At 34.4% G+C, this 13,096-nt stretch overlaps 1 long non-coding RNA gene across 1 annotated transcript in view; it reads left to right on the forward strand.

The window, feature by feature from the left end:
* LOC127551421 (uncharacterized) overlaps positions 1-13,096 on the forward strand; it is a 309,154-nt gene that overhangs the window by 194,251 nt on the left and 101,807 nt on the right. The gene's annotated exons all lie outside the window — the stretch shown is intronic.

Below are 13,096 nucleotides of genomic sequence, written 5' to 3' on the forward strand. Positions count from 1 at the left end.
GCATTTCTTCCGCAGAGCCACGTTCAATGGAGAATTTGCCTTAGGCTTTCCAGTCGGCTGGAAAATCTGATAGATTCTAGAGCTTTGGATCCAGCCAAGGGGAGAGTCATGTGATGCGGATCCCTCGAAGAGCCAGTTTCAGCACCACGGACAGACACACGCACGCAGCCTTAACAGTACAGAAACGAGGTTCATTAAAGCAACTATGTATATTTTATATATATATGCATGTGTATATATAAATGTATATATACAAGCACAACATAGAAATATATGTATTATAATCTCCATTCTCCACTCCCCAATTTACAAAGCATATTTAAAAAGAAATTAAAATTCATAACTACTGTATTATATGGGATCTTATTCAATAACTAGCCCTGGGAGTAATTTTTACTTTAATGTTTTTGTGCCTGACCAATGCTCACCGTGCAGTTGGTTTAAGTTTCAGTTTTCATTCTCTCCTTCAAAAGATTTTTCCCTCCAGTACTTTTTCTAATTCAGGGTGAAGGGGTATGTGTCTAATAGCTTTTGGACCTCAATATTTCGTGAAGAAAAGATCTATCACCTAATCCACTTTGGGGGGGAGGGGAAGCAGCGTGGCGCGGCGGTGGTCACAGCAGTTATTAAAGACAATTCCTATTCATAGCTCCATCGGTGACCTGAGAAAAGCAAGAAGCCCACTAGATGGTTGGCTTTCCTTTTTTTAATGTTGCCATAATTAGCTAGCTCATCCTTACAATCACACTGAAGACTGGCTTGGGAGCCACTGCTGTGAGTTTCTGCAAATACCCACCCGAAATGCCGAAAGGAGGCTTAAAAAGCAGAAGGCTCAGGGAATATGTTAGACTTCAAATAGCAGGAATGGCGCAATGATACCTTAATGATAGATATTCCCTCTTTATTTTTAGATCCCCTCGCCTACACAGTTACAAGGAATTTATCAGAGAACGTCACATTTCCCGCATGCTGCACACACAGAGAAATAACAACGTGCGACAGTAGTTCTGCAGCAGATCTCCCTTTGGCGAGAAAGGCAGATTTTCATAGATCGTTTACAAAAAGACCAAGGTTTATTTGCAGTCAAGGGAGGCTGCCTCATTGCCATCCAAAGGAAATTGTATTTCTGGATTAAATTGATCTCTGCCCTGTCTCTCCTCCCTGCTCCTTCCTTTCCCTCCTCCCCTCCACTCCCAAAGAGATTAAGCTTCATTCTCCCCAGGGTATAGTTGGTGAATCTATAGGAATCCATAGAATTCATCTAAGATTTTTAATGGAGGTGCATATACAAGAGATATAGAAATCACTTTACTTTGTATTTTTTTTTATTGAGGCGATTGAAGTTAAGTGACTTTCTCAGGGTCAAACGGCTGGTTAGTGTTAAGTGTCTGAGGCCACATTTGAACTCAGGTCCTCCTGACTTCAGGGCTGGTGCTCTATCCACTGCACCAACTAGCTGCGCTTATCACTTTACTTTGTAAAGTAATACCAGAATCAGATCTAAAAAGCCTCAATGTATGAGACATTGTAAGGAATTTTAAAAAGAAAAAGTAATAAAATAACTGTTATGATTTCTTTGGTTCATTGTCCATTTAAACACATTATAATGTCACTACTATAATACTTTCTAAGGCCATTCACAGATCTAACCCTTGATTCTATGCCTCAGATATTTTATTAAACTAGATGTTAAAAGATGGGAATAGGGGAGAAAGTTTAATCAATAATTTCTTGGAGATTATTTTTGAATACAGAGGACTTGAATTCAAATCCTACCTTTCTACTGGTTTTGGTTGTGTGATCACAGCCAAGGCAATAGCTTCTTTGGCACTCAGTTTCCTCATCTATAAAATGAGGTTAGACTAGCTGATCCTTAATGTTCTTTCTGACTCTAAATTTAATGCAATTATCCTATAACTCTGAACCAGATTTTTCCTCTCTCATGTTTTTATTCTGAAGGACCAGTTAGAAGTCTGATTTTTGAATTTAAATAACATTGTATAGTACCTTAATATTTAAAAGATACTTTTTTATGATTCCTCTGTGAAGCAGGTTGTGAAATTCTCATTTTTCAGATGAACTGAGGTCTAAAGAGGTTATGTGGCTTGCCAAAACTTCCACAAATTATAGTAGTGACAGAGTCAGTGTTTAGACTGAGGTCTCCTGACTACATATCTAATGTTCAGAACACTGTATCATATTTCCCATCTTTCTCTCAGAGTTTATAAGGTGTAGAAGGGAAATTTCAGAAAAGATCTAAAATCTGATCAGAAACTATAATAATTTTTGGGCACAATTAAGTTGATAGCAAGATGATGCATTTTTCCTAACTTAAGTAAGCATTAGGCCAGAGAATCTTAATTCACGTTTCTTTTTCTTTATGGATTAGGGACTTTTCTTCAGCTGGAATGGGAATGTTGACAGACAAAATTTGATCCATATTGTCCAACTTTGTGCTGCTTCAAAATAAGATCTAAAATCCATTTCTATTTCCTTTTTGGCTGTATACCAACTTATCCGATGCTACTCAAATTAACAGTAAGAAATAAAATTTAAAACTTTGAGTAAATAGCATAACATTAAAAAATTCTTTGGAGAACTTTCTAGACTAGAAAGTTAGAGTTTTTCTCTTTTTTGAAAATGAAGTGCAGAATGTTTTCCCAAAATATTCATTCCCCAAACTGGAGACTCAGTTAATAATCTAATGCAATAGGTGATAAACTAGAGGGTTAACATTTTTTTTAAAAAAGAAAACAATAATCTTATCAGTTTAATCTTGGGCAAGGTTCGACAAAAACATTGAATTTTCATAGGCCTCTCTATAATATCTATAGGTAGGAGAAAGTATGTATTATTTTATCTCAAACAATCCATTTGCAGAAAAATGTAATGACAATTTTTTGTTTTAATTTGGTCCCTTTCAAGGCTAGAGGGTATAGAATTAAATTGTTTTTGCAATTTGCCTTAGTCTTGTTGCAAACATCTGTATTGGCTAAATACATGTTTGATATATTTTAATTGAGTAAATATGAATTGCTAGGTAGTAGTCTAATATGGCTATCATTAGTATTATACTGAATAGTCAAGTGCTTGAATTTTTTTCAGACACATTCATCAATTTCTTTTTTTTAAAAGCATTTTATTTTCAAAATATATGCTCGGATAATTTTTCAACATTGACCATTGCATAGCCTTGTGTTTCAGATTTTCTTCTCCTTCTCCCCCTCCCTCCCAATTCCCTCCCCTACATGGCAAGCAACACAATATATGTTATACATGTTAAAATAGATGTTAAATCCAGTATGTATAAACACATTTATACAACTCTCTTGCTGCACAAGAAAAATTGGATCAAAAAGGAAAGAAAACGAGTACGAAAACAAAATGAAAGTGAACAATAAGAATGTTATGTTGTGATCCATGTTCAGTTCTCACAGTCCTCTCTCTGGGTATAAGATGGCTCTCTTAATCACAAGATCATTGGAATTGGCCCGGATCATCTCAATGTTGGAAAGAGTCACATTCCTCAAAACTGATTGTCCTATAATATTGATACTGCTGTGTACAATGATCTCCTGATCTACAACAATAATATTCTATCATGTTCATATACCATAACTTATTCAGCCATTCCCCAAATGATGAGAATTCACTCAATTTTCAATTCCTTGCCACCACAAAAAGAGCTGCTATAAACATTTTTGCACATATGAACCCTTTTCCCTCTTTTATAAGCTCTTTGGGATACAAAACCAGTAGTGATACTGCTGGCTGAAAGGGAATACACAGTTTGATAGGCCTTTGAGCATAATTACAAACTGCTTTTCAAAATGGTTGGATCATTTCACAAGTCCACCAAAAATATGTTTGGGTCCTAGTTTTTCCACACCCCCTGCAATGCTTATCATTATCTTTTCCTATTATCTTAGCCAATCTGAGAAGTATGAAATGGGTCCTCAGAGTTGTCTTAATTTGCATTTCTCTAGTCAATAGTGATGTAGAGCATTTTTTCATATTATTAGAAATAGCTTTAATTTCTTCATCTGAAAATTGTCTGTTTATATCCTTTGGCCATTTATTAATTGGGGAATGGCTTGTATTCTTATAAATTGGAGTTAATTCTCTATATTTTAGAAATGGGACCTTTATCAAAAACATTGACTGTGTTTCCCTACACCCCCCCCCCCTTCCTGTTTGCTTCTCTTCTAATCTTGGCTACATTGGTTTTGTTTGTGCAAAACCTTTTAAATTTAATGTTATCAAAGTTATCAATTTTGTTTTTTCACAATGTTCTCTAATTCTTCTTTGGCTGTAAATTCCTACCTTCTTCACAGATTTGAGAGGTAGAATATCCAAAGGTAGATATTTTCTATGACTTTCCAGATCTTAGTGGTACAAAGTAAATCATTAGTCAAGGAGAAATCAAATCATTACCCAGTTAATTTAGACTAAGTAATTTTAAAATTTGAAAATAAAAATATTGACATTCAGAGTATTAACCTTTCAACCCTGAAAAATTTATTTAAAAAATGCCAAAGGCTATAAATTCATACAGAAACAAATTTTCAATTCCAAATTTACTTCCTGGGAATGGACATAAAAACAAGGACAGCATAGGCTTGAAGTACTTGCCAATTTTCTACATTTTTTAGAAGGATGATAGAAAATTATGAGTGATATTGCCTATCAAAACAAAACAAAAATTTGAAGGCAAAATAATGCTGCAGAAAACTTATGTGAAAACTAGCTGAACTAGATAATTCTAGGAACATTTGAAGATGAAGGGACAAGAGGATAAGAAATAGACATAAATTACAACAGACTTGCTATCTTCTTAGCACTAGTGAAAAGACTATATTTGTCCTCTTGTTACCTTAATACTATATTAGATGGTACTATGTGAAGAAGTGAACACTTGAAGATTAAATGGCTTGTCCAGGGTTAGACACTCAGTTTGTGGAAGAGACTGGACTTGAACTTAGACCTTTCCTCAAAAGCCAGCTCTCTTATCCACTATACCACTCTTTCTCCCATGAAATTTTTATACGGATGATTTACATTTTTACCATTTATTGATTCAACAAATATTTGTTAAATACTTATAATATATCAGACTTTTCACTAGGTTCTGAGGATGCAAAGAAATGAAATGAAACAGTCCCTCTCCTCAAGGAGTTTGCACTATATTGGTTGGAAACACATGAACATAAATAAATGAATATACAATTATATACAAAGTAAATACCAGGTGATTTTTTGTGGGAGAGCACTTGCAACTGCTAGGATCTATTGGACTTGTATAAGTGACAGCATTGGATCCAAGTTTTGGGATACTGCAGATGAAGAAGAAGGGAATGACATTCTAGATTATAGGCATGGAAAATTATCTGAGTAAAAGAATAAAGACATCAAATAGAGGATTGCATGCATAGAAACAGCCAATAGGCCATTATAACTAGAATATAGAGTGCAAGAAGGAGAAGGCCTATAGTAGATCTGGAAAGGTCATCTGAAGTCAGGTTGTACCCAACAGAAGCATTTTTATTTTATTTTAGAGAATTTCTTTGCCAAAAGTATGAGAAAAGAATGATTAGATACAGAATAGCTGGTTTTAAGACTTAAGGGGGCTTGCTATGTTCTGCTAATGTTAATATTTATTGAGAAGAACATACATCTGTTCTTGTGCCAGACTAGTCTCAATCAGGAAGATGGGAGATAAATGACCTTGACCACAAGATAAAATATATATGGGCTAGCTATCAAAAACTCAAAGTTCCATTGAAGTGTGTAAATTCACTCTGGTATCCTCTGGGTAATATCTTTTTGAAGAAATTATATAGAAAATAGAATTAGGAACAACTTTCTGGAAAGTCACTGTGGGAGAAACCAAGTTCACCAAAAAACACATACACCATGCATGATTTTAAATGTGACTTAAATCTTTGTTTAGAGAAGTGTTTTTCTGCTTCCCTGAGCTTTGACAGGCTAACATAGACAATGAAGCTTCCTGAGATATCCAATTTAAGTTTTGGTCTCTATATTAAAATACAACCCTAACTCTGATATATTACACATGTGTATATCTCTATCTATCTATCTGTCTATCTATCTATCTGGAGAGAGAGAGACAGGAGAGAAGAAGAGAGAGAGAGAGAGAGAGAGAGAGAGAGAGAGAGAGAGAGAGAGAGAGAGAGAGAGAGAGAGATCATAAATATAATACCAGTTCTAGTACTAACAGGAATAGATGGTCTTTTGATGACCATTTTCTACAGCAGAATATATCATACAAGTAAACATAAGATCCTTACGTGTCTACTTAAAAAAATTGACTTGATAGAACAAAATTAAGTCTTAAAAGATCTCCTCAAATAAGGTAGTTATTAGGCATATGTTGAAATCAAACAAGATTCTATGACAGATGCCACCACAGAAACCACTTTGTTCAATGATTTAATGAATATCAATATCAAGTAAGCATAAAACAAAGAGACATATGTTTACTTAAGATGTATGCCATTGGGGGATATAGTGTTCCGGCTGGTTTTCTGGAGGTCTCTGAAGCAGCCTTCGTTTCAGCAGAGTAATCACCACAAGAACAGCCAGGTGTTAAAGTCCAAATTCTTTATTGCCTCCTTGCCTGGGGTCCAGCTAGCTTTCTTGAGGTCATTTAGATGAGCCTTGGTCTTAGTGGGGGGAGAAGGAGGACAGGCCTGCCACCACAGTGGTGTGAGATGGAGTGAATGTCTTTTCTTGGCTCTGAGAGCTTGAGCTTCTGCCTCCAGTCCTCTTGTCTTCTCTGAGTCTGTCTCTGAGCCTCTTGGTCCCCCAGGAAAGCCATCACGAGGCTGATGAAGATGGGATGTCTCTGGCTGAGTTTGTCCCAGCTTATATGCTCTATTCTAATTACATTATCATAGGTGTGAATCCTGTGGAACTATATTCAGTACTAAGTACATGTACTGAACTAGAAAACTATTAATCACCGTGCTAAACTAGATAACCTTTGTATTATCAATTCCACCGAGTTAGTACCTTGTAAGAATCCTTGTTTCAAGTACAAGAGTTCTGGCCCATAACGGGAATATTCTGTACAATATTCAAATAGAAGAATTCCTAATTAGTAATGAAATTCTCCATATACTTTTGTTAAAAAATATTACATTAATTTCATTAATCCCTGAAACAATATGAACCCCCCTCAGTGACAGCTGTGATCTTTAGAAAGTGATTGATTTGACTATTCATACTAGAGAAACACAGTTGATGAACAAAACATATTTATATGCTACGTTAAGACACATAGGCAAATAGGAAGCCTATTGAGTTAGTTCAACAGAATATTTGCCATGGATGGGTCCCACACCCAGGCAACAAAATATTCTTTCATTTTGGCAAAATTCACAGAATACACTGCCTTACAAGTTATCTTGCCTCCATCGTTTTAAGTTTGTTCTTTAGGGAGTGTTTGTAGAAAGAAATGATCAAAAATATTATAGGATGAGAAGTCATGGAAGAGTTGAGATCTACATTGATAGAGTACCTATGTCAACCACTGAAGCACAAGTAACTTTCTTATCTTATTCAAATATTCTTATTAATAGTAACTGTCCAATAAATGTTTGTTGATAATGGAAATTTCTCTATTCTCCACCAAAGATCTTAATTTTAATTTTATTTTAGTTTTAAATTTATTTTTGTAGGGATACATCCTATCACCTGCATTTCTTATTACTTTTACAATAAATCCACAATAAATGCAACATTTATATATTTTTTATTTCTATCTTTTGAGAAAATTTCTCATTCACATACTATTTCAGGAGCAAATTCTAACAATTTCTTCTTTCTTTGGAGATCAAGAATCACTAATATTTTTTGTTTTGAATTCATATGTGATCAAAATAATTTATTTGGCTGTATTAGATTTATATCTTTGTTTTCTTTCATAAGATATCTTCTTTCTTGGATATTAGATATTTTATTTTTAATCTTCTTGATTTAATCTAGTTTTTCTGATTTTTAATCTTCTTGGATTCAAAGATATCAAATTTGGAAGAGTATAAAAAAATAGATCAAACAATTTCTACCCCAATCATAATTCTTCCATAGTTGTCATCTATGAAATTAGATTAAAAAGCAGGAGAGGATAAATGTATTATGTTTTGATTTAGTTTTACGAATTTTGATTTAACATACCCAGCTATGAGGAACTTCAAGTATAGTCAAAAGGTCCAAAGCTAAGTAAATCAGAAAAGATAATAGGAGGCCTAAAAAGGAAATAAAGCCAGATTATTACTCATTTGGATGGATCTGGGAACTCATCAATATGTGTACTGTCCTCATTGGTGCAAATCTTTTTTTTTTGAACAATTTAACATTTATTAAGCAATTATTATATACCAAGCACTGGAAATACAAATATAGTCATAATATCATGTTTCAATTTACTTTCTGATTTTTTTCAGAAATTGAGGTTTTCTATAAAACAGCAATCATTATACTTAATATTAATGTTAACAAAGTACTTCACATTGATTATTTCATTTCATGCTCACATCATTATGAGGTAAATATTGACAATAGTTTCCCCCACTTTATACATTAAAAAACCTAGTGCTAAGGATGAAATTTAGTATATGTTACACAGAATGTGGCAGAAACATAATTTAAAGCTAGTAGACTGAACTATTTTATTCTTGATTTTGTGTGCTCACTGAATTTCTAAATTAAGACATCCTAACTACTAATATAGTATTCTTTCAAATACATGCAACCATGTTCATGTGCTTATGAGAAATACCCTTCTGAATTTTTGATTTCTTTTTTTATCCTCTTAAAATTTTTTTTTATTATAGCTTTTTATTTACAAGATAAATGCATAGGTAATTTTTCAGCATTGACAATTATTTCAAATTCTTTTGTTCCAATTTTTCCCTCTTTTCCCCCACCCCTTCCCCCAGATGGCAGGTTGACCAATACATGTTAAATATGTTAAGTATAAGTGAAATACAATATATGTATATATGTATTGGTGCAAATCTTAACCCTTATTTGCCTTCTCATCTTGTGTAATCTGTTTTCATGTCATTCCATAGTTCTTCATAGAGAATCCATAGTTATATACTGGAGGCCTTCCCCTTGTTCTTTTAATATTTTCTATGCCCCAGTGTTCAGGTTTTCTTTCTCTTGTCTCTTATTTTTAATACATGATGTAAACATCTCTTTTGTTAGGCACATGATTTCCTTGATGACTTTTATGCCATTTCTCACCCAAAAATGATCTTTAGAAACATATTGCAGCTTACTTATGACTACTAAATGTCTTTAAATTTTGAGTTAGCTTTAAAATTTGAGTTGTTGTTCTGAGATCTTAGTGTTTGATGATTTGTAACTATATAGCAACATCAAGAGAATATTGTGTAAAATGGATAGACTTTTATGAAACGAGCAGTCTTTGATTTAAATCAGATAAGGAAGCTTTGGGAATGACAGAACTAATTTCTCTCATTTCTCATTCTTGGGATTTGGCTTATTACCAGACCAGGTAGAACAAGAAACTTATTCCTTGCTGTCACTCTGGTGGGTCTGAATTTAGCCTTAGGTGAGAAATCAAATCAAGAGAAAATTGCTGTGTATTGTGCAAAGAACATTGAACTTAGGATCAATAAACCTAGATTTGAGGTCTAGTTCTGCTGCTTACTCACTATATAACTTCAGACAAATAATTTTTGAGCTCCAATTTTTTCATTTGTAAAACAAAAGGGTGAGGTTGGGTTATTTTTAAGTGCTGTCCCTTCTGGCTGTTTTATTCTGAAAATGTCATCTACCATAGACTATATATTGTTTATGCTGTTGCTGTTATTCCCACCTCTACTTTCTCCTGTTTCAAATCACCTTTCACACTATAATCAAATTCACATTTACACTCAGCTCTGATTGTGATTGTAAATGCTGAAAAATTACCAGAACCTCCCCATTGTCAATGAAGTGAAGGTTAAACACTTAAGGCTCTTCAAGACCATCTCCAGCCTTATTTCTCATGGTGCCCCTTCAAGCTGGACCATTTGGATCTTTAACAAATGTGTTCTCCATTTCCTTTTTCTTTTTTCTGTTCATGCTGCTCCCTTCACCTGGAATGCCCTTCCCTTCAATTTTGGCTATTAAAATTTTTTTTATTCTTTAAGATATATGCATAGAAATCACTTAGGTATTCAACTAGGTATTTTGTAGAAAGCTCACTTCAAATCACTTTTCTTATGTAAAACCTTTCTTGAATCTATCCTTTACCCTTGCCAAAAGTAATTTCTTCTGAACTCCCATGCAACTTTGTGACTCTCATGAAAATCCTCAAATATTATTATTCTCACACACTATATTAGAGTCAACTGTATACTTATTTGTCTTATCCCTCTCAAATAAATTCTAAGTTTCTCAAAGTCATGGTCCATGTCTTCGTTTCTTTTTTCCCTACAAAGGTGACAAAATCCCTTGTATGTAGAAACATGTAAATAATTGTTTGCATGCTGTCTCTTCTATTAGAAAGTAAGTTCCTTGAAGGTAGAAACTGTTTTATCCTTTTCTTGGATGATTAGCACTTAGGACAGTGCCAGATACACAGTAAGCCCTTAAAAATGTTCGTTGTTGCCACTCTCCAATTGATAAATGATCAAAGGATATGAACAGACAATTTTCAGATGAAGAGATTAAAACCATTTTTATTCATATGAAAAAATGCTCTAAATTACTATTAGAGAATCACTAATCTAATCTAAATCACTACATCAGAGAAATGTAAATTAAGACAACTCTGAGGTATCACCACACACCTCTCAGATTGGCTAAGATAACAGGAAAAGATAATATTGGAGGGGACATGGGAAAACTGGGACACTAATACGTTGTTGGTGGAGTTATAAATGGATCCAACCATTTGTAGAATAATATAGAACTATGCCCAAAGGGTCATCAAACTGTGCATACCCTTTGATCTAGCAGTGTTTCTACTGGGTTTGTATCCCAAAGAGATCATAAAAAAGGAAAAAAGGCCCACATGTGCAAAAATGTTTGTAGCAGTCTTTTTTGTAGTGGTAAAGAAGTGGAAATTGAATGGATGCCCAAGAGTTGGAGAATGACTGAATAAATTATGGTATATGTATGTTATGGAATATTATTGTTCTATAAGAAACTATCAGCAGGATGATTTCAGAGAGACCTGGAGAGATTTATGTGAACTGGTGCTAAGTGAAGTGAGTAGAACCAATAGAACATTGTACACAACAACAATTGATCAATTCTGATGGATGTGGCTCTTTTCAACAATGGGGTGATTCAGGTCAATTCCAATAGACTTGTGATGAAGAGACATCTGCATCTAGAAAGAGGACTGTGGAGAGTGAATGTGGATCATGATAATATTTTCACTTTTTTTGTTATTTTCTTACTTTTTTTTCTTTCTAATTTTTTTCCTTTTTTGATCTGATTTTTCTTGTGAAACATGATAATTGTGGAACTATGTATAGAAAGATTCACATGTATAATATATATTGGATTACTTTCTGTCTGGAGGAGGGATGGGGGAAGGGAGGGAGAAAAAAATTGGAAACAAGATTTTGCAAGGTTTAATGTTAAAAACTATCTTGTATATATTTTGAAAATAAAAAGCTATTATTTAAAAAATAAAAAATTCTTGTTGTTGAAAATGATGATCAATTATGATGATAATGATTATCCAACTAATCCAATAAACAATAATTAAGTACCAGCTTTGTGTCAGGTATTGTGATAAATTCTGGGGATATAATTAATCCTTGCCCTCAAAAATCTAACAGTCTAAGTGGGGGGAGGCAAAAGGAGAGACAACACAGAAAAAGAGGCAGGAAATGAAGGGACATCAGGGGCTACCCAGTATGGGGACATCTTTTTCTGTGGGATTGAAAAAAAGCAGACAGGTCAACAGATGCAGAGTAGAGTGAGTTCCAACCTTCAATTTCTTACTTCTATTAAGGAAAGGAATATGAACAAGTTTGATACTCTCTCTTCTATCCCTCATTCAGAGGGGAGCAGTGATTGGGAGAGGTGGTGTTATTCAAAGCTTGAGTTAGCTATATGTAATGAAGCAGCTATGTGACTCAGTAGATTGTCGTTCTTGGTTTTTGAAGAGGACCATGGTGATAATAATAATAAGGGAGGTGATACCATGACATGCACATGAGTGGGATAACCATTACGTGAGAGTGGGCTCTCTTAGTCATCAGTCTTACTTTTTCCTCCAGAGCCATCTTGGCCCAATGGCAAAATAAAGATCAGGATGACTTGATATGGCCCTAGATGCAGTGAGAGGCCTTTTTGTTTTTGAACAACTAGACTCTTTAATAGGTTTCAGTCTGACTGAGGCAATGCCCATTTAGTGATTAGGGCTAGATAGGATTTGAGGCAAAGAACAGCTTCTTTTACCTAGTCAAAAAAATCCAGTCTGGGAGGAGAAAACCCTCTGGACTTCTACCCAAAACATAAATGATTGCTATTTACATTCATTCTGAATCAATCAAGGCCCAAATAATGACCAACTAGGGCTTGGTCTGGAAGATATTATTGACCAATTGATGATAGTCAGAGTAATTTGGAGAGTGCTAGGCTTGGAATAGGAAAAACTTGAGTTAAAATTCAACCTCAGAAACTTTCTAGCTTTGAAATGTTGTTTGCCTGTAGATTGGTGATCCACTGAAGAAATAAATGGAAAACCACTCCACTGTCTTTGCTAAGAAAATCCTATGGTCAGAGAGGTCTTTGGGCATGAAGAGTTGACATGAATAAATAATATCAATGAGATTGTAGGGGGTGAGCTTAACCTGAGAAGGGAATGTTGCTCTGTGGAGTTGAAAAAAAAGCAGGCGGTTAGCAAATACATAGTAGAGTGATGATAAAAATGAATGTTTGTTGAGTGAATGAATTGTTAAATAGATGAAGAGTGCCAAAGACAAATATCACTCCAGGAAAGAATAGCATTGGATAGTGAACTGGAGAATAGAAAAGTTCTTTTTTCTTCTGTTTTGGGGAAAATGGATGCTTCCTAACATGTATGGGAGAATTGAGCAGA

The sequence above is a fragment of the Antechinus flavipes genome, chromosome 2 (assembly GCF_016432865.1).
Source record: "Antechinus flavipes isolate AdamAnt ecotype Samford, QLD, Australia chromosome 2, AdamAnt_v2, whole genome shotgun sequence".
Taxonomy (NCBI): Eukaryota; Metazoa; Chordata; class Mammalia; order Dasyuromorphia; family Dasyuridae; genus Antechinus; species Antechinus flavipes.